This window comes from Alnus glutinosa, chromosome 5 (genome assembly GCF_958979055.1).
Source record: "Alnus glutinosa chromosome 5, dhAlnGlut1.1, whole genome shotgun sequence".
In the NCBI taxonomy this organism is placed as follows: Eukaryota; Viridiplantae; Streptophyta; class Magnoliopsida; order Fagales; family Betulaceae; genus Alnus; species Alnus glutinosa.
In genome coordinates this window covers 5656372-5683934 of record NC_084890.1, presented here as the reverse complement: position 1 = coordinate 5683934, position 27563 = coordinate 5656372, and the positions used below count along the sequence as shown (strand labels likewise).

General features: G+C 36.7%; 3 pseudogenes; all 3 read left to right on the top strand.

The window, feature by feature from the left end:
• Positions 1–7587: 7587 nt before the first annotated feature.
• On the top strand, positions 7588–10941 carry LOC133868881 (G-type lectin S-receptor-like serine/threonine-protein kinase At1g11330; annotated as a pseudogene).
• A 656-nt stretch (positions 10942–11597) lies between these two features.
• LOC133868880 (G-type lectin S-receptor-like serine/threonine-protein kinase At1g11330) lies at positions 11598–20105 on the top strand (annotated as a pseudogene).
• A 2997-nt stretch (positions 20106–23102) lies between these two features.
• On the top strand, positions 23103–26736 carry LOC133868058 (G-type lectin S-receptor-like serine/threonine-protein kinase At1g11330; annotated as a pseudogene).
• The last annotated feature ends 827 nt before the right edge of the window (positions 26737–27563 follow it).

Genomic DNA, 27563 nt, shown 5'->3' with positions numbered 1-27563 from the left:
AACCATTGATGGGTTTTGATCTTAACCAGTTTTGTGTACACACCAATGCTTCAACCGTTATTGAGAATAGGATCCAACACACTCCCTCCAGTGCTAAATGCCGACTCTGAAGCAACTGTAGTAATGAGAATGGCCAACACAATACGTGCTATGTGGGCTAGTACTGAGAATTTGGTTGAATTCACCTTCCACCAATTTAAAATATCGAAGTTCTCATTCGGTTTTTCAATCTCCTCCATCAAATACCGATCTAACTCCGATTTGTGTTGAACATCACTATTAGAAGTCATGAGCTTTGAGTACCTATTCATCAATTTATATGGACGTTTCCCAGTTTCTCCCGAGGAACCTTGAGGAAGTGCACCACGATGTTCACCTTGAGAGTTTTCTCCAGTGTTGAAGTGATCAAACAATTGTTGAAGGCAGTTCTTCAATTTTAATATCATATCATTGCATTGCTCAACACCAATAATATCATTGAACCAACATTCTAATGATCCCAACTTGGTCCGTGGATCGAGTATAATAGCAACAAACAACAACACATTAACCTTACCAAGATCCCCCCAATACTTTTTATACTTTAACATCATTTTCTCCGCCATAGAACTCAATATATAATCATCATTTTCACAATATTCTTGTAAATGCAGTTGAATGTCAGAAACTTCTTCAATGTACATATTACATGTCACATACAAAGACCCCGAAAGTCGCATTGTGGCTTCATAAAAAATTTTGAGGAACTTGAGAAAAACCCTAATACGAGCCCAATCATCACAAGTAGGAGGTCCTAAACCATTTTTACTATCCCACAACGTAGGACCATAATATCCATCCAACTCTTCTATAAGTTCAAAAGCACTTTGACATTTTTCTGCACCTTCCAACATCTTAAATGAATAGTTCCATCTAGTTGGAACATCCAAACACAAGAACCCCTTGAAATCAATGTTTTCTCTTTTCAGACAAGTCTTAAAACTCTCAAATCTTACAGGAGAAGACTTTACATATTTAACCGCACTTCTAACCCTCATAATGGATTCATCAACCTCTTTCAACCCCTCAGTCACAATAAGATTTAAGGTGTGTGCACAACACCTCACATGCATAAACCGATTTTCTAATATGGCATTAGGCTTATGAGCACTTCTCTTCCTCAAGTACTCCAAAGCAGCATCATTGGAAGAAGCATTATCAACCGTGATGGTGAAAATGCTATCAATGCCCCATTCATGCATACACGACTCAATCTTTCCCCCAATGGTCTCACCTTTGTGATTAGGAATTAAACAAAAGTTTAAAATTCTTTTGTGTAAGTTTCATTCATTATCAATAAAATGACCAGTAATACACATGTAATTAAGGTTCTGTATTGAAGTCCAACAATCAGTGGTAAGACAAACTCGAACACCAGATGTCAAGAACATTCCCCTCAACTTTTCTTTCTCAGACATAAAGAACTTAAAACAATCCCTCATCATAGTAAAACGGGAAGGAATTGAAAACTTAGGTTCAACTGTTTTCATAAAGTCCTTAAACCCTTCACCTTCCACAAACCTAAATGGCAACTCATCCACTATGATCATCCTAGAAAGTGCTGTCCTTATTTTTGAAGCATTAAACTTCGCAATCACAAGGTTACCACTAGATCCTTCACCCACTGCCGCTTGCCCTTCCCTCTTAGCCTCAAAGCTTAACTTTGATTGTGTCTCATCAAACCTACCAGGATATTTTTTTACAGCTTTTTATGATATGTTGTAGCATAGATGAAGTACCATGGCTTCTAGGGTGACAATTAAACTCCCTCTTACAATAATTGCACTGTGATTTATGATCATCGAGGTCACTCGATACTAACTTAGTAAAATGTTCCCAAACCGTTGATGTTTGTTCACTATTTTTAGGTTTTGGTGGGAGAGATGCACTAGGATTTTGAGGGCCCATAGTTGAAGAACTAGAACCCATATTAGTATCCAAAAGACTAGGCCTAGATGAAGCAGAACTAGAACCAATAGGTCCAATAGTAGCACTAGTTGAATCGTCCATGACTTGATTCTACAATTTAAGTGGAAAAAAAAAAAAACATAATCAACAACAGATAGAGACCTAACATAATCATACATTAATAATCCTAACATATTCTATTAAGACCTCACATGCCCCTTGATTCCTTGAACCATAAATTCAAATTTAAATTATAGGCACACATGACCTAATTGAAAACTTGAAAGAATGGGCATAAAACTAAAGTTAGAAATTTTGAGCAATCAGATCTCACAACAATGCATACTAAGTCAAACCCAGAAAATTTCCGATCCAACAGAAATAAATCCAAACAATTAACACTAATAACCAAGATTTCTTCAAAACCAGCAATGCAATTGAAAACTCTGATGGGCATATAGGAATGGTGTAGGCAAATTCAGAAGACAATATTCTTCTAAACCCAATATTTACACAAAGCAAATTAAATATATGTTTATCAGAAATATATGGGCATATAGGAATGGCATAATTATACGTCACTTCCAGAAAGCAAAACAATAGTCTTTTCTAGGGCCCGTTGGAGAACTGGGCACAAGAGTCAATAGAAGGGGTTAGATAGGACTCCCTGGATCACTGCACCTAAGGAAGGGCCTTGAAAGAACTGACAACGGAAAATTGCTATAGCTTATAACAAATCTTACATTGGGCATAATACTTGGGGCAAAACTGTTGGCTCTACAATTCCGTTATTATCTTGTGTATACTTCCATCTCATTTTAGAACACTCTATGGCATGCAAATCAAAACAGAAAAAAGAATAAATTATTTCCAAAACAGATTTCTGGGTACATTTGTGCATTCAATCAGATCACATTAATGGGTTTCTAAAAAATGTTAAAAAGTAAACAAAGGATTTAACAACAAAAACCCTAGAAAAATACTTGCCGAGTGCCGAATTAATTTGGGGAGGGCTGGTGACTGGCGACTGGTGAGGGCTGTGTGGGCCGGTGACTGGTGACTTGGTGAGGGCCGTGAGGCGACGACTAGCGAGCTGGCTAGTGGTAGGGCTGTAGCGCTCAGGGCAGGGCAGGGCTGGACCGGCTGGTGACTGGTGATGCGGGCTAGTGGCGCTCGCCGCTCAGGGAGTTGTCTGTGGCTGGGTAGCCTGGGTGAATGCCTGGGTCAGTGAGGCTGTGAGGCAGTGAGGGTGCTGGGTGCATAGCCTGCGGCGCTCAGGGAGTTAGAAGATAAGTCGTAAGTGTACTATGTAGCCGTGTAGGGTTTTGTTTTTCATGTTTTTCTCCTTTTTTTTTTTTTTTTTTTTTTTTTTTTTTTTAAAAAACCTACGGTGCGGGGAGGGGACCCGTGAAAATTTAAGGGTCCCCCCCGCAACCCGCCCCGCACCGCGCGGAGGGGCCAAAAAAAGCCCCATGGCCCGCACCATGGGTGCGGGTTTTGGGCTCTACGGGGCGGGGCAGGTTTTGTGGGGATTTGCTCACTCCTAGTTAGAACGGGTAAGAAAGTGCAGCTGACATCATGGAAAAGTCCTTCTGATCCATACATCAGAAACTTCTCTGTTGGTATTGAAGTTCGTAATCTTCTCGAATTTTTTGTTTGGAATGACAGTAGCCCATATTGGCCGAGTGGTCCATGGAACAGCCGGATCTTTATTGGAGTACAGAAAATGAATTCTGCATATCTTTGATAGGGTCAGATTAGGTAAGAGCCTAAATGGTGGAGTCAGAATGGAATTCCAACTTATTAGGATTAGATTATTTAATATTAGAATTAGAGTATATTTGAATTTGAATATTAGATATTATTACTTTAGACGTTATCTATTTGTATTTCTATTTAAAGGCTATTTGGTTGTTAATGAGAATAATAGAGAATTGATATAGACTTTTATCTTGTGATTTGATTTCAGTTTTAATTGGATTCACTTGATGTTTGTCTTTAACTATTAATTGGAGTTCATTATTAATACCATTCTCCTTTCATTTTCACATTCCTCTATTGTTCATTCATCTCGATCATCAGAAAGTACCTATCAATCTTGATGGATTTAGTCTTGTAGATGATAAAGAAGGAACATTCTACTTCCCCTTTTCCTATCCGAACGAGTCTTTCCGAAAGGATTTTGTCTTGAACGCGCAAGGAAATCTACAGGAAAAATATTCCGACAAGGGGGAGGATTGGGAGGTCGTGTGGTCAACTTTGGAGACTGAGTGCGATGTTTATGGCAGGTGTGGGACATTTGGAAGTTGTAATTCAAAGAATTCACCAATTTGCAGCTGTTTGCAGGTGTGGGGCATTTGTATTTTTGTCCTTTTTTTTTTAGTCATATTTAATTTTTAATTTTTTAAGAATTTTTTTATAATTTTATGAGGGGTATTTTTGTCATTGAAGCACAAAAATGTCAGCATCAAATGCTATAATGGAAAGTGAACTTATTGAGTTGAAAATGAATACTGACATCACAAAACTAATTGGGCATGCAGAATAATGATAGTCAAAGACGACATTAGAACAATTTGAGGACTAACTAACTAAAATACTAATTAAGTTTTCTAGAAAGAGTTAGTAAAAGTGGAGCCCCCCCCGCATACAAAACATATATAAACGACGAACATACAATAATAGAAGCAATATGCCATTAGTAAAAGTGATCTCATGGGGTTTCATTTCATCATTCTTTATTGGCCATAAAGGGCCATATCATGCATCACAACCTTGAAAGTGATTTGGAGCAGCTAAAGGAGGCTACCACCTTGAAAAGTTAATGCATTAGCTTGTCACAAATTAAAACCATACTTTTAAATAATAAGAATGTGACAAACCAATTGAGTTTTTCAAAGAAAGGAAGATAAATGATCCAATTATCAAATTATTTTTTTGCTTCAGGCCTGTCCAACTCAATTAAGCTAATGAATCTATCATACATACATCTTCTCTCAAGTCTTAATTAAGCTAGGAAGTCGTTCACGTGTTTGTACTTGCAGCTTGATTCTTGATTAATAGATCGGGATAAGACAAAAGTAATTATAATTTTACTCAAAAGATACAAGTGAAACCCATCAACATTATTTTGACTTTTACTTTTTTACAAAAGAAAAACTTTGTCTGATATTTCGCTCTGCTCTCTCTCTTCACGAAGAAACATTCTCTGCTAATCATAGTTGCCAAGGAGGAGGTAGTGGATCTCCCTTCCTTTATATTTACTCCCCTCCTCCTCCTTCCCCCTCCCCTTCCCCTTCTCACCTCCTTGAAGGCTACTATCCTTCTAGAGTTTACTCTAACCCTATCCATGTCTTCTTTAGATGTATTTTATATACTTTTCTACACGTCAATGTAGCTCTCATGGGTCTTCTCCCTCCTTCACTGTGTCCTCCATCGTGTCTTCCATTGAGTTTGATTCGGATCCAAGGTCGAAGTTTTCCAACCTAGATCTACGCTCCTCGTTAGCATGACGCGCCTCTCCATTGTGATCGTCGTCGTCTTCCGCCTCCACCGACACCAGCCGCATCCCCTCTAGACACCCACGCACCAGAGTGTGGCTTGCACGCGCCAACGAGTGATTCTCACCTGTCGGCGCGTAAAGGCCACGATTCTCCTCCCCGCCTCCCCCTGCTTCTACTGTTGATGGTTTACGGTAGCTTGCGACGTTCACAGCTAGAAAGAGGTATTCCAATGCTGGCGTGTTGTCTATACGCGTCGACGCCGATGCCTCCCAACCCCAGCTCCTCCTCCCTATAGATGCTGTGTAGTTTTTATTTTCCCACTTTTGTATTTCTGGGCATTTTGTTTTCTGTATCTTCTCTATGTCCCCTGTAATTATTACGTAATCAGTATTTGAGTCATTTGGACTCTATATACACCTTTAACCACCTTTACTGGTGGCTTGGTTTCTTGGTATCTATGTCAAGAATCAATAGACTCGCATCTCAATTTGATGCATTTCCTCCGCGTACTTGCATTCTTAGTGTTTATTTTTGAGTCTCCTAACCCTAGTTTAATGTAATTTCTTTTTTCACGTATTAAAAAAAGAAAAAGAAAAAGAAAAGAAACCCATCAAGATAAAAATCTATCAAGAAATAGTTAGGCCGTCCAATCACGAAGTTATGTACCTTCAACGATATCCAACAATTCATTGCCCTTATAAACAGGGACAATTTGAGTTAACCACGTTAAATGGTTATTGCTGTCAAGCTTGACATAAACAATATGAGAAACATATTGTTAGGATATGTATCCTATTTTTCAAAACACTTGGAGATGCGAAAATAAGAAAAAAGCGAAAGAAATATTAGTTTGCAATAACGGAAGAACAAAAGATTTGCAATTTACGTGGTGAAGAAGCATATAGTTTCAACTACATCTTTTGTTAGGAGTAATGTAAAATGAAAAACATTTTACATAGAAATAAACGGAGCATTAATATTCGGAGTAATGCTCAAAACGTGCTGCACCCATGGTCAAGGGGACACTTGAAGTGTCGCAAATGTAAATGTAATCATGTTAAACATACATACTTTATCAAACTACCATCTCATTGTCAAATGCCAATGTCCTGTCTAAATTACCAATTATGTCAATTTCTCCCCGAAACTAATTAACAAAACAATGTCAATGTCCACCTCAAGGCCAAGAAAAAAAAAAGAAAACAAAAATGACCTTAAGAAATTGTCAATAAGACAAAAATATTCTTATAAATTCGAAAAAAAAAACTATTTTTTTTTGAATAAAAATAAAAATAAAAACAACAAAAGTAAAAATAAAATGATCGCTTTGGTTTTTCATTTTTTTAGTTTTTAGAAAAAAACAATAAAAAAAAGAAAAAAAAATAATTGTCTTGGTTTTTTATTTTTTAATATTTTTTTAATAATTTTTAGTTTTTAAAGAATTTTTTATAATTTTATGAAGGATATTTTTGTCATTAAAGCACATTGATATTGTTTTGGTGATTTAAGAAGAGATTGACACAATTAATAATTTGTTAGACATTAACAATAAAGTGGTAGTTGGGTGTACTTTTCACTCAAACATTTCAACCTGCAGTCTAACAGCACTAGTAGCCGTCTCTTTATATTGGTTCACTTCCCTATATTTAGTGAAAATTTCATGAAAAATACCAAAAAACTTCTCATAGCAGATGTCCTATATTTACATGATTCCCTAGGAGTTACTGTACATTCCCAATATATTACATACTGATAAACAATTGACAAAAAATATGAAAGAGAAAAAATGAGTTGGTTGGTAGAGTAAAATGACAAAAAGCAGGAAAGAAAAAAAAAAAAAAAAATAGTATTTAATTGATATAGAAAAAAATAAAGAAATTTGATGTGAATTATTTTTTTATAGAAAAGAAAAAGTAATTTTGTTTTTTAAATATAAAAAAAAATGATTGGATAATTGTTGTTAGTTGTCTAAAAGTCAATGAGTGATAGACAGTCTAAACAATTGACAAAAAAGCATTGATAGAAATATTGTCGAAGAAAAAGGTGAGAGGACCAGAAGCAATGAATCAATAATGCTTTCAAAATCTGCATCCGGCCATCCAAAACTGAATTCTCAAAAACAAGAACCGTTGAACCAATGGGACTTATTCGAAATACCAACTTCTCGGCTCTTCTTGTCTTGCTATTATGCTTTTGTTTAAAGTTTTGCTCTGCCACAGACACCATCACAGCCGCTAAGTTCATCACCGACCCTGAAAGCGTAGTCTCTAATGGCGGTGATTTCAAATTGGGATTTTTCAGCCCCGCAAATTCTACCGATCGCTATGTTGGGATATGGTATGCTCAAATTCCTGTGCCCACTGTCATATGGGTTGCTAACAGAAACAAGCCCATCAAGAATTCCTCTGGAATTCTAACCATATCCGAAGATGGCAATCTGGTAGTATTAGATGGGCAAAAGAAGGTTCTTTGGTCATCAAGTTTAACAAATTCTGTTGTCAATTCGAGTGCCCAGCTTTTAGATTCTGGAAACCTTATCTTGCAAGGAAACACTACAGGGACGATCATATGGGAGAGTTTCCAAAATCCTTCTGATACATTCTTGGAAAAGATGAAAATTAGTACTGATGTTAGAACGGGTAAGAAAGTGCAGCTGACATCATGGAAAAGTCCTTCTGATCCATCCATTGGAAACTTCTCTGCCGGTATTGATGTTCGTAATCTTCCCGAGTTTTTGGTTTGGAATGACGGTAGTCCATATTGGCGGAGTGGTCCATGGAACAGCCGGGCCTTTATTGGAATACCGAATATGAATTCTGTATATCTTGATGGATTTAGTCTTGTAGATGATAAAGAAGGAACATTCTATCTCACTTTTTCCTATTTGAACGAGTCTTTCCGAGCAGATTTTGTCTTGAATGCGCAAGGAATTTTACATGAAAAATATTCCGACAATGGGGAGGATTGGGTATTCAAGTGGTCAACTTTGGAGACTGAGTGCGATGTTTATGGCAAGTGTGGGGCGTTTGGAAGCTGTAATTCACAGAATTCACCAATTTGCAGCTGTTTATGTGGGTTTGAGCCAAAGAATCCAGAAGAATGGAACAAAGGAAATTGGACTAGTGGTTGTGTGAGGACGACACCCTTGCTGTGTGAGAGGGTGAACAATGGCACTGAAGGGGGAAAAAAAAGATGGATTTTTGAAACTGACGATGATGAAAGTCCCATACTTGGCAGATTGGTCATCTACATCTACTTCGGAAGAAAAATGTAGAACGGAATGCTTGGAGAGTTGTTCTTGTATAGCTTACGCATCTGATTCTGGCATTGGCTGTATGACATGGACAAGAAGCTTAATTGACGTACAGAAATTCTCGGCTGACGGAGCTGATCTTTATGTTCGTTTGGCCTATTCAGAACTTGGTGGGTTGTTTTTGTTCTCTCTCTAAATTTATCTTATTCTTGAAATTTATCAATGCTGCAAAATTGGTAAAATTGTATTTCAATCCAACCCAACTTCCCAAGCTACGGAAGTCCTTGTAAAGATAGTTGTGTTTTATTTTGGTTGGATGAATTAGTTTGATGTTTTCTTTGATTTACAGACAAAAAGGGAAACGTGAAAGTAATCGTCACAGTCACAGTGATCATAGGAGTAATATTCACTGGTATCTGCACTTACTTACTGTGGCGTTGGAGTTCAAAACAAAAAGGTAAAATTGTCACTGTGATCTTTGTAGCTCCTAATCCTCTCTCATTACTATTTGCAAAAAAAGTAGACATGTAAATTCCTATTAGCTCAGTAAATTAAGAAATGTTACAACATTTCTACATAGAGGTTACTAACTACTATTGTATAAATACCATTATTGTTCTATATGACATATCCTTTAAAATTTTGTGGTGAAGACAAGCATGGAGACAACATGAACCATGTTAAACTCCAAGAGCTACCATTATTCAATCTTCAGGAGTTGGCAAGTGCAACAAACAACTTCCATCAATCAAATAAGCTTGGGCAGGGTGGATTTGGTCCCGTATACAGGGTAATGGTTGTTCTAGTAGAGGGTTATTGCCTAACAATTTAAATATGTAGTCAGTTGGTTGTTGTTTGTTTATAGGGGAAAATGTCAGATGGATTAGAAATTGCAGTAAAAAGACTTTCAAGAGCCTCTGGACAAGGGCAAGAAGAATTTATGAATGAGGTGGTGGTGATCTCTAAACTCCAACACCGGAATCTCGTTAAACTCCTTGGTTGCTGTGTTGACGGGGAAGAAAAGATGTTGGTATATGAATACATGCCAAACAAAAGCTTGGATGCATTTCTCTTTGGTTAGTTCATGTTGATGACCTTTTTTAGTATTTGCCAATATTACAATCTAAAATTATCTATGTCAAGAGTAAAAAATGGAATTATATTCTTGGTTGTGGTATTCTGATGTGACTTCACCAAATTTACTTATGTTACAAACATGATGTTAGTTCACTTTACAAGCTTAATCCGAATGCATTTTCTTTCTCTTCTTTGGTTTAAAAATTTTCATTAGATTCAGTCAAATCAAAACTACTAGATTGGAAAAGACGATTCAACATTATCGAGGGAATCGGTTGAGGTCTATTGTACCTTCATAGGGATTCCAGGTTAAGGATTATTCATAGAGATTTGAAGGCAAGTAACATCTTGTTGGATGAAGAGCTAAATCCAAAAATATCAGATTTTGGCATGGCTAGAATTTTTGGGAGCAATGAAGATCAGGCCAATACTAAAAGGGTTGTTGGAACATAGTAATTATACACCTTCGTTTGGCCAAATTCACTAAGATCATAACCCTAATACTTGATGTAACAAGATTTGGATGTGTCTTATTGTTAAAATTCAGCGGCTACATGTCCCCTGAATATGCAATGGGAGTACGATTTTCAGAAAAATCGGATGTCTTTAGCTTTGGAGTGTTGTTACTAGAGATAGTTAGTGGAAGAAGAAACAGTAGCTTTTATGATGACGAGCAGTCCATGAGCCTTCTAGGATTTGTAAGTCTCCCTTGTCTCATTGCATCATTTTTTAGAACTTCTATTGCTCGTTTCTAAAAATTTCAATCTTGTTTTTATGTTTCCAGGCATGGGAAATGTGGAACACGAACAACATAGTGGCATTAACAGACCCGATGATACGAGAACCATGCTTTGAAATGGAAATTTGGAGATGTATACATGTTGGGTTACTATGTGTGCAAGATTTTGCTAAAGATAGGCCAACTGTATCCGTTGTTATTTCCATGCTTAAAAGTGAGACTATTGATCTGCCTCTTCCAAAGCAACCAGCATTCATCGAAAGGCAAATTGCCCCATATTCTGGCTCCCTTAACAATGTTACTGTTACAATGGTTGAGGGCCGATAACTTGCATGTGTTCTTTGAAAAAACCACTTTGTGCTTATACATGTTGAATGACTTTCAGGGTTATATTGCCTATGGAAAGAGAAGCCTTTACCAAATCACCACTAGCCTATATATGCCTTTCCCTAGGATCATTTACTCCTAGATTGTTGTTATTCCTTTCTCATGTTGTTGCATATATATATATATATATATATAGATATATTTTACATTGTTAATCTTTACATGTTAAGCAGTGCTAAAGCTTTTTTATTTATTTTTTTCATGCCAAATTATGTTCACAACGAAATTAAGCTAATGAATTTATCAAGAATTATTGATTTTAAAATGTGTCGTTTAAAAATATAACGATTTCAAAATGCAATTAACAAAAAGAAAAGCGTTGTACATACCCTCAAATCTTAACTTTTAAGGTGGGCTGGGTTCATGGGATATCAGACATATGAATATGGGTTATTGTGGAGTCTATGAGGCGGGAGGGGCTATTTTGTAAAGGTTGGGATTGGATAAGGGTTAGAAAGCAAAGATATTTGGTGATATTGGATTTTGAAGCGTCCAAAATGTTTATATCCACGTATTTGAAGCTGCAGTCTAAAAGGGTATCTTTGAATGATAGAAAGTCAAAACATCGAGCTCTTTTTGATAGAAATATCTGTCGAAGAAAAAGTATGAAGACGAGAAGCAATGACTCAATAATGCTCCTGCCTACTGGCACCCAAAATCTGCATTCTCACAAACAAGAAGCGTGGAACCAATGGGACTTGTTCGAAATACCAACTTATCTATTCTTCTTGTCTTGCTGTTTTGCTTTTGTTTAGAGTTAGGCTCTTCCACGGACACCATCACAGCCGCTAAATTCATCAGTGACCCTGAAACCATAATCTCCAATGGGGGTTACTTTCAACTGGGATTTTTCAGCCCTCCAAATTCTACCTATCGCTATGTTGGGATATGGTATTCTGACATTTCTGTGTCCCCTGTCATATGGGTTGCTAACAGAAACCAGCCCCTCAAGAATTCCTCTGGAATTCTCGCCATATCCGAAGATGGCAATATGGTAGTATTAGATGGGTAAAAGAAGCTTCTTTGGTCATCAAATTTAACAAGTTCTGTTGTAAATTCGAGTGCCATCAACCTTGACTTGCAAGTGAAACCCATCAACATTAAAATCTATCAAGAAATAACTAGGCCGTCCAATCATGAAGTTATGTACCTTCAACGATATCCAACAATTCATTGCCCTTAATTAAGAACAGGGACAATTTCAGTTAACCACGTCAAATAGTTATTGCTGTCAAGCTTGACATAAACAAGATGAGAAACATACTCTTAAGATGCGAAAATAAGAAGAAAGCGGAAGAAAGATTATTTTGCAATCATGAAAAAACATAAGATTTACGTGGTTCGCCGTTAAGGGTTACGTGCATATATAGAATTGTAGCAGATTTCATTATGATGGAAAAAATAATACAAGAGACTTTACAATACCGAGACGTTGATGAAACTATTAAACTTTTAGACTCATAACACCTTTGAAAGAACCTTTGTAGAAAATCTAGAAAAGACTTTTGTGTTTTTTTTTTTTTTTTTTTTTTTTTTTTTTTTTTTTTTTTTTTTTAAATATTTTCTTATAAAAACATAGTCTCATAACAGGTCTTTAAATAGAAAACCGAAGTCTAATAGGCGGTAGCATCCAGATGCCCTCCTAGCCGTCCTGGCACTCCTAGGGTTACGTAGCTTAATGTCCCGAGTGTCTCGACATACCGCACTACAAAAAACTTGTAGTTTAGCCACGTGGCTACAGTACTCGGTATTGTAGCCATGTGGCGATTTCGCTACGTGGTAGATTACCCACGTTGCCGATCTTCGTCGACCACAAGTACTCTCTCTCTATCTCTCTCACTCTCTCTCTCTTGTGCTGATCTCTCTCTCTCTCCTATCCCTTGATGTTTCGGTGATGCACGGATCGGAGGATTGGCCGGATTTTGAATCTGATTTTGGGTTTTTGTTGTCTTGGTTTGATGATTTCCGTCGTGTGGGCGACTGGGCTTTTGTTGTTTAGGTTTGATGACCGGCGAATTGATTTTTTTTTTTTTGGTTTTGGTTTGATTTCCGGCGACTGGGTTTTTGTTATTTTGGTTTTTTTGAATCTAATGTGATTAGGTTTTTCCCATTTTGGGTTTTTGGTTTGATGGGTTCGAATCCGGCAACTGGGCGATTGCCCGTCCCCACTTGGATGTATGCCGAAAATATCGTATATATACGATATTGGGAGAAAAAAATAATAAAGAATTTTAGCAACGTGGCTTTAATTGCACGTGGCTAAAAGTGCCCATTTTTTTTAAAAAAATAAAATTGCATTTAGCTACCTGGGGTGGCATGTGGCTAAACGTCACGTGGCTAAATAACCACATATATAAAAGGCTACGTCTCTAAATGTACATTTAACAACAACCGGATTCACCACGCCGAATCCTAGTAGCTAACTGCACGTGGCTAGTAGTTAGCCACGTGGATGACCCTCATCCACGTGGCTAAAAAACAAGTTTTTTGTAGTGCCACCGCACCGTTTGGATATCCCAAGAATTAGTTACTCTCTAGAACTCCCGTTCGGACATGCCAATGATTTGACACTCCCTGTTACTCTCGTCCGGACGTGGTAAACTCCCGTTTGGACACCTCTTGAATAAGTGATTCCTTGGAGTGCTTGTTCGGATAGAATTTCTTGCCCGTTCGGACAGCCTCTACAACATAACAAAACATTAGTGAAGGAAAATGAAGAAGCAGACACTATGGAAGAAGCGCCATAGGATCGCAAAAAAGAAAAATAAAAAAAATAATATTGAAGTGTGAACTTAGAAGAGCACTGATACCATGTTAAATCATCGTATTCCAAAAACTTAAGATGATATGAAAGAAAGCTAAAATGTGTGATTTTAAAATGCGCGATTTTGAAAAAGTTATTTTTAAAAACTCAATTAATCGTTTGGCAAAATCGCAGTTTGGCCTTTATAATTGCATGTTAGTTTATAAAACTCTGTGTTTTCAAAAAAGCATCCCCTTGGCTGCGATTTGAAAAATCAATTTCTTGCGTTTTCAAATCGCAATTTTTTCTACGATTTGGTTTAAAATCGCACTTTTTTGTCTATGAAATCGCAATCCCAAACGCACTGCACCCTCACTTATTCCTAATATAATCTTTATCGTTAAAACGATGAATACAAGATAAACATTATGAAAAAAATACAATTTAACCTCCCAAACTACCACTCTTTATTCGGATAGCCCCCAAACTACTAAAACATTTGAAAAATGCTCATTTTAACGAAATATCCCCATAAAACCCTTGCCTTGTGTCATTTTTCAATTAAAAAATAATTAAAAAAATTGAAAAAAATTAAGAAAAAACTAAAATTTTATTTTTTATTTTAAAAAAATATTGCGATCGACCGGAAGACGTACTGCTTCTTTCCAACATTGTCGTTGGGCATGATGCACGCCTGCAGCTCGGTGAACTCGTCCCCGCCTATCCGACCGTGGACCTGGTTAATTTCCTGTCATTCGATGTATATGATATTGATCTTTCGAAGGTTATGAATGATTCTAATCTAAATTTTGTTTTGTTTCAAACGATAAACAAGTCCATCATCGTTGTAGAAGACCTTGATCAGTTTCTGACGGAGAAATCATCGGCCATGAGCTTGTTCGTTGATGTCATATCTATTTTCCTCTCTATGATTTGTTTGCATTCAAAATGTTGGCCAATAGCTAGCTGAGGCTCAAGGATCACAACCTTTTCTCTCAGGTGGAGGATATTTTTCAGAGCGGGGCAAGCTTGAGCTCGGTCGAGATTAACAAGTTGATGATTGCGAATCGAAACTCGCTGAGCCAGGCTATAAAATCGGAGGGGTGTCGGGAAGATTTGGTCGTGGTTGGGAAATAACGCCACCCCAAACACCCATTTTTCTTAAAAATAAAAATAAAAATAAGAAATAAAATTTTAGTTTATTTAATTTTTTAATTGAAAAATAACACTTGGCAGGGTATTATGGGGATATTTCGTCAAAAGTTGCATTTTTCAAATGTTTTAGTAGTTTGGAAGACTAGAATGCAAGTCTTAATAATTTGGGAGGCCATCCAAATAAAAAGTGGTAGTTTGAATACTAAAATATATTTTTCTGTAAACATTATCATATGTTTGAACTTGAAATGTGTTGCTGGTCTTGTGGATGATCTGTTTGAACTCGAACCACAGCTTTATCTCTAACATTGCTGATGTACATCTGAAACGCCCAAATATTTCAAGCTGTAGTCCAAAAGGGCAGGTTTGAATGATAGAAAGTCTAAGCATTGACAAAAAAAAAGGAAAAAAAAGCGCTTGATAGAAATATCTGTGGAAGGAAAAGTATGAGGACGAGAAGTAATGAATCAATGATGCTGCCGGCTCCTGTCATCCAAAATCTGTGTCATCGGCATATTGTAAGGCGGATTAAGGCAATAATTTTAGATGAGGTATTTTTATATTTAATAATTTTTTTAAATTTTATTTATATACAAAATTTATTTTTTTTGCTTTTGAGATACGACTTTATCATATTGATAGTAATAAATTTGTTAGAAATTCTTTTCTAGGTTCAATTAATTTTTTTATTTTTTTATTTTTAACATTTTTCACGTCTGTTGCATATTTTTAGCTAACATTTATAGTGAAAAATATTTATAAATAAAATTTTTACATAATAGAATAATTGAACCTGATTTATCAAAAGGAGCTTCATTTCATAAAGAGATAATCTAACACTTTTGACTTGGACAAATATAGATAAGTAATAATTAGTAATTTGCTAATTAATAATTTACTAAAATCATTTTATCTGCCTAATATTAATTTAGGAATTTATGTTTTTACTGACAAAAATAAAACATAATACTGTTTTGTAAAAAAATAAAAATGTAAAATGTACTGTTTACGAGTACCGCTTCAATGACCCCTTCCATGTAATTACGTCTTTAATATTAATTTGCTAATTTAAGTTTTTATTGACAAAAATAATATAATACTATTTTAGAAAAAAAAATAAAAATAAAATCAAGTGGGGCTATTAACACAGCCACTCATGACACTGAAAAGCAAGAAAAATACAATTTAATAAAAATAATACCGTTTTGAAATGATTGAAAATGCACGTTGCAAAGGACTGAAAAGAAAAACAGTCTTAGACAACCACACATTTTTCGTTTTTATCCTGATAGAACGGTGCATATTGTTTTAAATGAAGAAAGAGAACGGTCATTGTCTCATTCTCTTAAAAGAAAAGAAAAAAAAAATAAAAAAAAAAAAATTTGAAGACTTATGGTGCGAGAGATTTTCGAAAGGGGAGGCGGAGAGGACGATGCAAGAGCTATCTATGGTCAAGCGGTTGAGCTCATAGCGGTGGTTATGTGTCTCCTACTTTTAGACTGTCGGGAAAAATTGCAGTGCATTTTAGAGAGTTATTTTGATAAGAGATATGATTCGTTGCCAACTTTTCACACAACTAAAAACACAATTATCTTATATGACAGAGAATCATAGAATAGTTGCGACTTTTTTTTTTTTTTTTTTTTTTTTCAAAGAGCCTATGATTCCTTGCCACATAGGATATTTGTATTTTTAGTTATGTGAAAAGTTAGCAATGAATCATATATCTTTTAGTAATTTGCTAGAGAGAGACTATTCAAAAAATAAGATTTGTGTGTTTATATCTCCTTTTTTTTTTTTTTTTTTTTTTTTTTTTATTTATTAAAATAAATTATTTGTGTTCTTGAATTCTAACCGTTGATTTTTTCTATGCGGGAGTTCTAGAGTCTCCCGATGGACGAATCAATAATCTGCATTCTCACAATCCACAAACAAGAAGCGTTGAACCTATGGCACTTGTTCGAAATACCCACTTATCAGTTCTTCTTGTCTTTTTTTTTTTTTACTTTTGTTTAGAGTTTGGCTCTTCCACAGACACCATCACAGCCGCTAAATTTATCAGCGACCCTGAAATCATAATCTCCAATGGGGGTTCCTTCCAACTGGGATTTTTCAGCCCTCCAAATTCTACCTATCGCTATGTTGGGATATGGTATTCTAACATTTCTGTGTCCCCTGTCATATGGGTTACTAACAGAAACCAGCCCCTCAAGAATTCCTCTGGAATTCTCGCCATATCCAAAGATGGCAATCTGGTAGTATTAGATGGGCAAAAGAAGGTTCTTTGGTCATCAAATTTAACAAGTTCTATTGTCAATTCGAGTGCCCAGCTTTTCGATAATGGAAACCTTGCCTTGCAAGGAAATGCTATAGGGACAATCATATGGGAGAGTTTTCATCATCCTTGTGATACAGTCCCTTCAAAGATGGAAATTAGTACTAATGTTACAACAGGCAAGAAAGTGCAGCTGACATCATGGAAAAGTCCTTCTGATCCATCCATTAGAAACTTCTCTGCCGCTATTGATGTTCGTATTCTTCCTGAATTTTTGGTTTGGAAAGACAATAGCCCATATTGGCGGAGTGGTCCATGGAACAGCCGGATCTTTATTGGAATACCGGACATGTATTCTTCATATCTTAATGGATTTAGTCTTAAAGATGATAAAGAAGGAACATTCTCTTTAACTTTTTCCTATTCGAGCATACCTTTCCCGACAAAATTTGTCTTGAATGCGCAAGGAAATCTACTGCTAACATATTTCGACAATGGGGAGAATTGGAAGGTCCAGTGGTCAGCTTGGAAGAGCGAGTGCGATGTTTATGGCAAGTGTGGGGCATTTGGAAACTGTAATCCACAGAATTCACCAATTTGCAGCTGTTTATGGGGGTTCGAGCCAAAGAATACAGAAGAATGGAACAGAGAAAATTGGACTAGTGGATGTGTGAGGAGGACAGCCTTGCAGTGTGAGAGGGTGAACAATGGCAGGGAAGGGGAAAAAAGATGGATTTTTGAAACTGAAGATGATGAAAATCCCAGACTTGGCAGATTGGTCATCTTCTTCGGAAGAAAAATGTAGAACCTTGGAGAATTGTTCTTGTATAGCTTATGCATATGATTCAGGCATTGATTGTATGACATGGACAAGAAGCTTAATTGACTTACAGAAATTCTCGAGTGGTGGAGCTAGTGTTTATGTTCGTTTGGCCGATTCAGAACTTGGTAAGTGGTTTTTGTTTTCTTTCAAAATTCATCTTATGCTTTAAGTCATCCATTGATGGTGCAGTTGTTTGGCTACTTTATGTTGCAAAATAGATAAAATCTTATTTCAACCAACCACAATCACTCCTCAACTTCCCAAGTTAAGGAAGTCCATGTAAAATATAATTCTGTTTTACCAAAAGAAGGGTGCAAACTCTCTAGCCTATTTCGGATGAATTAGTTGGATGTTCTCTGATTTACAGATAGAGAGGGAAAGGTGAAAGTAATCTTCATAGTCACAGTGATCACAGGAATAATATTCACTGGCATCTGTACTTTCATATTGTGGCGTTGGATGGCTAAACAAAAAGGTAATTTTCACATCCTTATTAGCTCAGTGGACTGAGAACAGTTACCACATTTCTACAGAGAGATTACTAACTACTATTGTATAAACACCCAGCAAGGAAAAGGAAAACGAAGATGTTTTTGTTCCCGCATCAAAAGTTTTCTAGTGAAGACAATCTTGGAGACAACGTGAACCAAGTTAAACTCCAAGAGCTACCATTATTCAATCTTCAGGAGTTGGCAAGTGCAACAAATAACTTCCATCAATCAAATAAGCTTGGGCAGGGTGGATTTGGTCCCGTATACAGGGTAATGGTTGTTTTTGTAGAGGGTTCTTGCCTAACAATTTGAATATGTAGTCAGTTGATTGTTGTTTGTTTATAGGGGAAAATGTCAGATGGACAAGAAATTGCAGTAAAAAGACTTTCAAGAGCCTCTGGACAAGGGCAAGAAGAATTTATGAATGAGGTGGTGGTGATCTCTAAACTCCAACATTAGAATCTGGTTAGACTCCTTGGCTGCTGTGTTGAAGGGGAAGAAAAGATGTTGGTCTATGAATACATGCCAAACAAAAGCTTGGACGCATTTCTTTTTGGTTAGTTCATGACTTCATGTTGATACCCTTTGTTAGTATCTTCCAATATTACAATCTAAAATTATATACATCAATAGACAAAAGGGATCAAATGATTTTCTTGGTTGTGGTATTTTAGTCTCTAAATACATACTATTCTGATTTGACTTCACCAAATTTACTTATGTTACACACATGATGTTCGTTCACCTTACAAGTTTAATCCGAATGCATTTTCTTTCTCTTAATTATTTGGTTTGAATATATAATTTCATTAGATTCAGTCAAACCAAAACTACTAGATTGGAGAAGACGATTCAACATTATCGAGGGAATCGGTCGAGGTCTACTGTACCTTCATAGGGATTATAGGTTAAGGATTATTCATAGAGATCTGAAGGCAAGTAATATCTTGTTGGATGAAGAGCTAAATCCAAAAATATCAGATTTTGGCATGGCTAGGATTTTTGGGAGCAATGAAGATCAAGCCAATACTAAAAGGGTCGTTGGAACATAGTAAGTATATACCTTTGTTTGGCCAAATTCACTATGATAACAACTCTAATATTTGATATAATAAGATTTGGATGTGTCATGTTAAAATTCATCGGCTACATGTCCCTTGAATATGCAATGGAAGGGCGATTTTCAGAGAAATCAGATGTCTTCAGCTTTGGAGTGTTGTTACTGGAGATAGTTAGTGGAAGAAGAAACTCTAGCTTTTATGATGAAGAGCAGGCCATGAGCATTTTAGGATTTGTAAGTCTCCCTTATCTCATTGCCTCATTTTTTTAGAACTTGGATTGCTCGTTTCTTATGAGTTTTAGTATTGATGCTAAGAATTTCAATCTTGTTTTCATGTTTCTAGGCATGGAAAATGTGGAATGTAGATGACGTAATGGCGTTAACAGATCCGATGATACGTGAAGCACACTTTGAAATAGAAATTTTGAGATGCATACATGTAAGATTGCTTTGTGTGCAAGAATTTGCTAAAGATAGGCCAACTGTATCCATTGTTATTTCTATGCTTAAAAGTGAGACTATTGATCTGCCTCTTCCAAAGCAACCTGCATTCACCGAAAGACAAATTGCCTCAGATACTGGCTCCTCTCAAAACAACCCAAGTAAAGGCTCCCTTAACAATGTTACTATTACAATGGCTGAGAGCCGATAGCTTGCATGTGTTCTTTGAAAAAACCACTTTGTGCTAATACATGTCGAAAGACTTTCAAGGTTATATTGCCTTAGAAAGGAGAAGCCTTTCCCTGTGATCATTTACTCCTAGATTTTTGTTACTCCTTACTCATTTTTGCATATATGTGGAGATATGTTTTACATTGTTAATATTTACATGTTAAGCATTGCTAAAGCATTTACACAGATTTTTTAAAATGATTGAAATAAGGGAAAACTTCACAAAAAGGGTATCAAACTAACGCGTTTTTTCAATTAAGGGTACCGATATAGCAAAACATTCAATTGAATGTATGCATTTATCAAAATTGTTCAATGTAGGGTATTCCATCACCCTCCGTTCTAAATCGATGACGAAAGTGAAGTCACGTGACTTTCACGTGATTCTTTTAATGTGATCAACCCGTTTTGCCACTATCACCCACATGCATCTAAACACAACCCATTTAACGCGATTAACTCGTGATTCCATGCAAACCGTTGATCCCCAACAACGAGTTGATTCCCCACGGCGAGGTCCACAGCCCTGACCGAAGAGCCGAAATTGAAAGCTGGTTGAAGCTCATCACCCATGTGCTCTGGGTCTTGTGAATCTCCCCATGCTATGCCCGGTGGCCGGGGAGGACTGCTCGGAGGTGCCTAGGAACGAGAGCGAGCACGTGCGTATTATGCTTGGTCCCCATTTGAGCTTCCCATGCTGCGTGAAAATGGCAAATACAAGAGGACGAGAAGTGGTAGTGTAGCAGGGTGAGAATTCCGAGCATGTTCGCTGAAAACTCGAAGGAAAGCTCGCCAAAGAAGTGGTTGTCGTGGACCTCGATCTGTTTCACCAATGGCAAGTTGAAAATTCCCGCCGAAATCGTCCTGTTGAGATGGTTCTTCATGATTCAGATCTTAGTAAGAGACTTGCACTCGCCAAGCTCTTCAGGGATTGGTCCGATGAAGAAATTCTCTATCAATATCAGCGTCTTTAACCTACCTCCTTTGCACAAATCGTGAGGAATGAACCTTGTGAGATGATTGGTCGCCACGTCCAGTTGCTTGAGCATTATCAGAACATTATCAGGCTTCAAGTCACAGTGAACGAAGCCACGAGCATGAATGTGTTTCAACCCCACAAGCATAGACTTTATGTACTTTCTGTTAAAGTATGTCATTCACTTGGTTTGGTAATCGCAGAAGATAGGTTGTTAAAGTGTCTGCCAAGTATTTTAGCTTCATGTTTCCTTTGCATAAATCATGCATAGTTGTAGAACAACCCGTTTTCCTGAACATCCCATGTCCTTATTTTCCTCCTAAATATAATCCATGCCAGTCCCAGACTTTCTTGGTGTCAACAGTTGATAGAAGTTTGCTACAGTTGGAAGTCTTTTCCTAGTTTCTTGTTTTTAATTTCCTTATTGTACTAGTTGCATGTCTCTCTTATGTTTTCATCTGTATCCAAATCATTGGAAAAGCTATTTGTAAAAATGACCCTACGAGTTTTTGCTATAAATAAGATCATTTCCTCTGTTTTGGTTAAGTAGCCAAAACAAGAGTTTCTCCAACTATTTTCACTTTTTGACATCGCTCTCAGACAACCCATGTTGTAGATATGCTTTAGGCAAACATGATAATAAATGTTCATCTTAATATGGGCTTCTCGAATTTCTGTACATACGAGTAGAATTCTAGTACAAGAAATAGATTAAAGCACCTGAAAACACATGAGAGCAGAAAACCAAATCCTCTGTTTTGGAACACAAAAACAGAGTTGAACAGAGACAATTTGGTTTTAAACTGGGCCTACTGATTCCCTTTGTATTAAATCGTTAACATCAATATAAGCCTTTAGAACACTCACAAGAGCTATCCAATCTGGTTTCAGATTGCTCTCTATCATTTGACTAAATATTCTCAACACTTCTAACTTTTTTTGCAGTGTGGGGTCTCACATGGGGGAGATGGTACGCCAAACACCCAATCAAGAACATTTAAATATTTGGATCGAAAAACTTATCTTTCCTGCTCATAGCAGTGCATGGTTTCATCCAAAAAAAAAATCAAAATAGCAGTGCATGGTCCCCTGGGTCAAGAACAATTGCAGGTTAGGCTCGGCATTCGTCCGGACCACCAAGTCGGGGAACTCCGTGTCCATCGAGATGCATGGGTGCGAATCTATCACGGTCGAAGAAGAAGAGTCTTCTTGGATTAATTGTAGTTCACATGAAGGCTACATCTGGTGGCCATCGTCCATCCCGTGGAAGAAGAAATCGTTTTTTCAACTGAATAAATATATATTTTTAACAGATTTAAATGAATGTATTTTTTTTTAATAGAGGGGCAAAAAGGAAATAAATACTTAAGAAATTACGTGAAACGCACGTGTTTTGAGCTCCGTCATCGATTTAGAACGGAGGGTGACATAATACCCTACATTGAACGGTTTTGATAAATCCATAAACTCAATTGAACGTTTTGTTACATCGGTACCCTTTATTGAAAAAGCGCGTTAGTTTGATACCTTTTTGTGAAGTTTCTCCTTGAAATAATAACAATTTCAAAATGCAATTAATAGAAAGATGAGCATTACACATACTTTCAAGTGTTCACTTTTAAATCCTTATTTTCTAATGTGTTAGTAAAAATTATATTTGAAATAAATAACAAATGAAATTACATCCAATGATAATTTACTGTAACGTTAGGAGGTGAATACTTGAAAATGAATATTTGAGAATATGTGTAGCATTTCTTTAATAAAAAAAAAGCAATTTTTACAAAGAGAATCAAACGAATTTTTTTTAAAAAATAATAATACCTTAAACTACCTTTAGAATCGGGCCACACCTTCACTTGCCACGCAAAAAGTAATTTTCTTTTCACAATTTTAAATCGTCATATTTTTCAAACATACACTTAAAAGCGTGTATTTGACCTTCAAACCGCAAATAAAAAATCAAACACGTATTTGTGGTTACGTGTACTTTTTGCCAAAACAATTCAACATGCAGTGCAGACGGAAAGTTTTGAGTGGTAGAAATATCTGTCGAAGAAAAAGGTAAGAGGACCAGAAGCAATGAATCAACAATGCTTTCAAAATCTGCATCCGGCCATCCAAAATCTGAATTCTCGAAAACCAGAAGCGTTGAACCTATGGGACTCGTTCGAAATACCAACTTGTCAGCTCTTCTTGTCTTGCTATTCTGCTTTTGTTTAAAGTTTTGCTCTGCCACAGACACCATCACACCCGCTAAGTTCATCACCGACCCTGAAAGTGTAGTCTCTAATGGCGGTGATTTCAAATTGGGATTTTTCAGCCCTGCAAATTCAACCGATCGCTATGTTGGGATATGGTATGCTCAAATTTTTGTGCCCACTGTCATATGGGTTGCTAACAGAAACAAGCCCCTCAAGAATTCCTCTGGAATTCTAACCATATCCGAAGATGGCGATCTGGTGGTATTAGATGGGCAAAAGAAGGTTCTTTGGTCATCAAATTTATCAAGTTCTGTTGTCAATTCGAGTGCCCAGCTTTTAGATAATGGAAACCTTATCTTGCAAGGAAACACTAAAGGGACAATCATATGGGAGAGTTTCCAACATCCTTCTGATACATACTTGCTAAAGATGGAAATTAGTACTGATGTTAGAACCGGTAAGAAAGTGCAGCTGACATCATGGAAAAGTCCTTCTGATCCGTCCATTGGAAACTTCTCTGCTGGTATTGATGTTCGTAATCTTCCCGAATTTTTTGTTTGGAATGATGGCAGCCCATATTGGTGGAGTGGTCCATGGAACAGCTGGATCTTTATTGGAGTACCGGACATGGATTCTTCATATCTTAATGGATTTAGTCTTAAAGATGATAAAGAAGGAACATTCTCTTTCACTTTTTCCTTTTCGAACGACCCTCTCCGAAAAGATTTTTTTGTCTTGAACGTGCAAGGAAATATACGGCAAAAACATTCCGACAATGGGGAGGATTGGAAGGTCAGGCGGTCAAGTTTGGAGACTGAGTACGATGTTTATGGCAGGTGTGGGGCATTTGGAAGCTGTAATTCAAAGAATTCACCAATTTGCAGCTGTTTATGGGGGTTTGAGCCAAAGAATACAGAAGAATGGAACAAAGGAAATTGGACTAGTGGATGTGTGAGGAGGACACCCTTGCAGTGTGAGAGGGTGAACAATAATGGCAGTGAAGGGGAAAAAAAAGATGGATTTTTGAAACTGACGATGATGAAAGTCCCATACTTGGCAGATTGGTCAACTACTTTGGAAGAAAATTGTAGTACCCAATGCTTGGAGAATTGTTCTTGTATAGTTTACGCATATGATTCAGGCATTGGTTGTATGACATGGACAGGAAGCTTAATTGACATACAGAAATTCTCGACTGGCGGAGCTGATCTTTATGTTCGGTTGGCCTATTCAGAACTTGGTGGGTTGTTTTTGTTTTCTCTCTAAATTTATCTTATTCTTGAAATTTATCAATGTTGCAAAATTGGTAAAACTGTATTTCAATCTAACCCAACTTCCCAAGCTAAGGAAGTCCTTGTAAAGATAATTCTGTTTTATTTTGGATGAATTAGTTTGATGTTTTCTCTGATTTACAGACAAAATGGGAAATGTGAAAGCAATCGTCACAGTCACAGTGATCATAGGAGTAATATCCACTGGCATCTGCACTTACTTATTGTGGCGTTGGAGTTCAAAACAAAAGGGTAAAATTGTCACTCTGATCTTACAAAAAAAAAAATGATGTTATGTAAATTCCTATTAGCTCAGTGAACTAAGAAATGTTACAACATTTCTACATAGAGATTACTAACTACTATTGTATAAACACCCAGCAACTAAATATCGTAGGGAGGACAAGCATGGAGAAAATGTAAACCAAGTTTTACTCCAAGAGCTACCATTATTCAGTCTTCAGGAGATGGCAAGTGCAACAAACAACTTCCATCTATCAAATAAGCTTGGGCAGGGTGGATTTGGTCCCGTATATAAGGTAATATGGTTGTTCTTGTAGAATGTTATTGCCTAACAATTTGAATATGTAGTCAGTTGGTTGTTGTTTGTTTATAGGGAAAAATGTCAGATGGAGAAGAAATTGCAGTAAAAAGACTTTCAAGAGCCTCTGGACAAGGGCTAGAAGAATTTATGAATGAGGTGGTGGTGATCTCTAAACTCCAACACCGGAATCTGGTTAGACTCCTTGGCTGCTGTGTTGAAGGGGAAGAAAAGATGTTGGTCTATGAATACATGCCAAACAAAAGTTTGGACGCATTTCTCTTTGGTTAGTTCATGCTGATGCCCTTTGTTAGTATTTTCCAATATTACAATCTAAAATAATCTACGTCGAGAGGCAAAAATGGAATTATATTCTTTGGTTGTGGTATTCTGATGTGACTTCACCAAATTACTTGTGTTACAAACATGATGTTCGCTCATCTTACAAGTTTAATCCGAATGCATTTTCTTTCTCTTGTGTGGTTTGAAAATTTTCATTAGATTCAGTCAAACCAAAACTATTAGATTGGAGAAGACGATTCAACATTATCGAAGGAATCGGTCGAGGTCTGCTGTACCTTCATAGGGATTCCAGGTTAAGGATTATTCATAGGGATCTAAAGGCAAGTAATCTTGTTGGACGAAGAGCTAAATCAAAAAATATCAGATTTTGGCATGGCTAGGATTTTTGGGAGCAATGAAGATCAAGCCAATACTAAAAGGGTCGTTGGAACATAGTAAGTATATACCTTTGTTTTACCAAATTCACTAAAATAATAACCCTAATATTTGATATAACAAGATTTGGATGTGTCTTATTGTTAAAATTCAGCGGCTACATGTCCCCTGAATATGCAATGAGAGGGCGATTTTCAGAAAAATCTGATGTCTTTAGCTTTGGAGTGTTGCTACTAGAGATAGTTAGTGGAAGAAGAAACACTAGCTTTTATGATGAAAAGGAGGCCATGAGCCTTCTAGGATTTGTAAGTCTCCTCTATCTCCTTGCCTCTTCTTTTAAAACTTTGTTTGCTTGTTTCTAAGAATTTCAATTTTGTTTATATGTTTCCAGGCATGGAGAATGTGGAATGCAGAAAACATAGTGGCATTAACAGACCCGATGATACGAGAACCATGCTTTGAAATGGAAATTTTGAAATGTATACATGTCGGGTTGTTGTGTGTGCAAGATTTTGCAAAAGATAGGCCAACTATATCTGTTGTTATTTCCATGCTTAAAAGTGAGACTATTGATCTGCCACTTCCAAAGCAACCTGCATTCACCGAAAGGCAAATTGCCCCACATGTTGACTCCCTTAACAATATTACTGTTACAATGGTTCAGGGGCGATAGCTTGTATGTGTGTTTTTTTTTTTTTAAAGAAAAAGCACACAATCAGCTCCTGCTACAATGGTTATTCATGTTGAAAGACTTCCATTGCCTCTGGAAGGGAAAGCCTTACCAAATCACCACTAGCCTTTCTCTAGGATTATGTGTTCTAGTCTTTGATTTGATTACTTTGCTTTGTGAGCTTCTTGTTCCTGGTCCAATTTGAAAAGGGATTATCGTTGTTAGAATATGTGGTAAGGATAAAAATCCTTTATGATAAATGAAGATTGGATTACCCTAAAATTTGGATTAGAATACAATTGAAATTAATCAAATCATTTGTAGACAATCAGATTAGTGAATGAGAGCATCATGTATCACTATTGGCCCTTTTCTATTGGTGAACGTGAGTATCCCTGTAAATCCGGTGTCTTCATTTTCTTTATTTCTTTCTCTTCTCTTTCATTTTCCATTTACTTGGAAACTTCTTCAACCATCGTCCACTTTGTTGGGCTATATGGACTTCCACCATCATTCACCTTGCCACATGGTCAAAGATTGAGGAAAGCTACAATGGATGTGTAGCACCCAGTTCAAAAAAAAAAAAAAAAAAAAAATTGATATACTGCCCCCTTTATATATATATATATATATATTGCACCTCAAGTTTCTCTCCAAGCTAACCGTATGGTTTCAAAACAAGCTGCCACTCCCTCACATAATTCATTCCACAGAATTTAAAAAACCTAAAGGACCATGAGTCATATGTTCTGCGGCATGCCGTTCTTTCGTGATTTGTTTGAGATATTTAATACATAGATCCCAATAAGCATATTTGGGGTTGGTAAGGCAATAGAATCCCCAATAGCTGGAGACAAGATTCATATGAGAAAATATAAGTAAACAAGCCTCCGTTTGAGCCTCCAAAGATAAAGGTACATGAACCACCATTTGACCCCATCAAAATCTGCCTCTATTCTTCTTTAGTTAACCGGGAGACGATCCCTTTGTTTCTATTGCATTTTACTAATTGTATCACATTCTGTTCTGCGATATTATTTGGGAATCATCGTCAATACCTCTGTGGCGACCTTTTTTTTTTTTTTTTTTTTTTTTTTT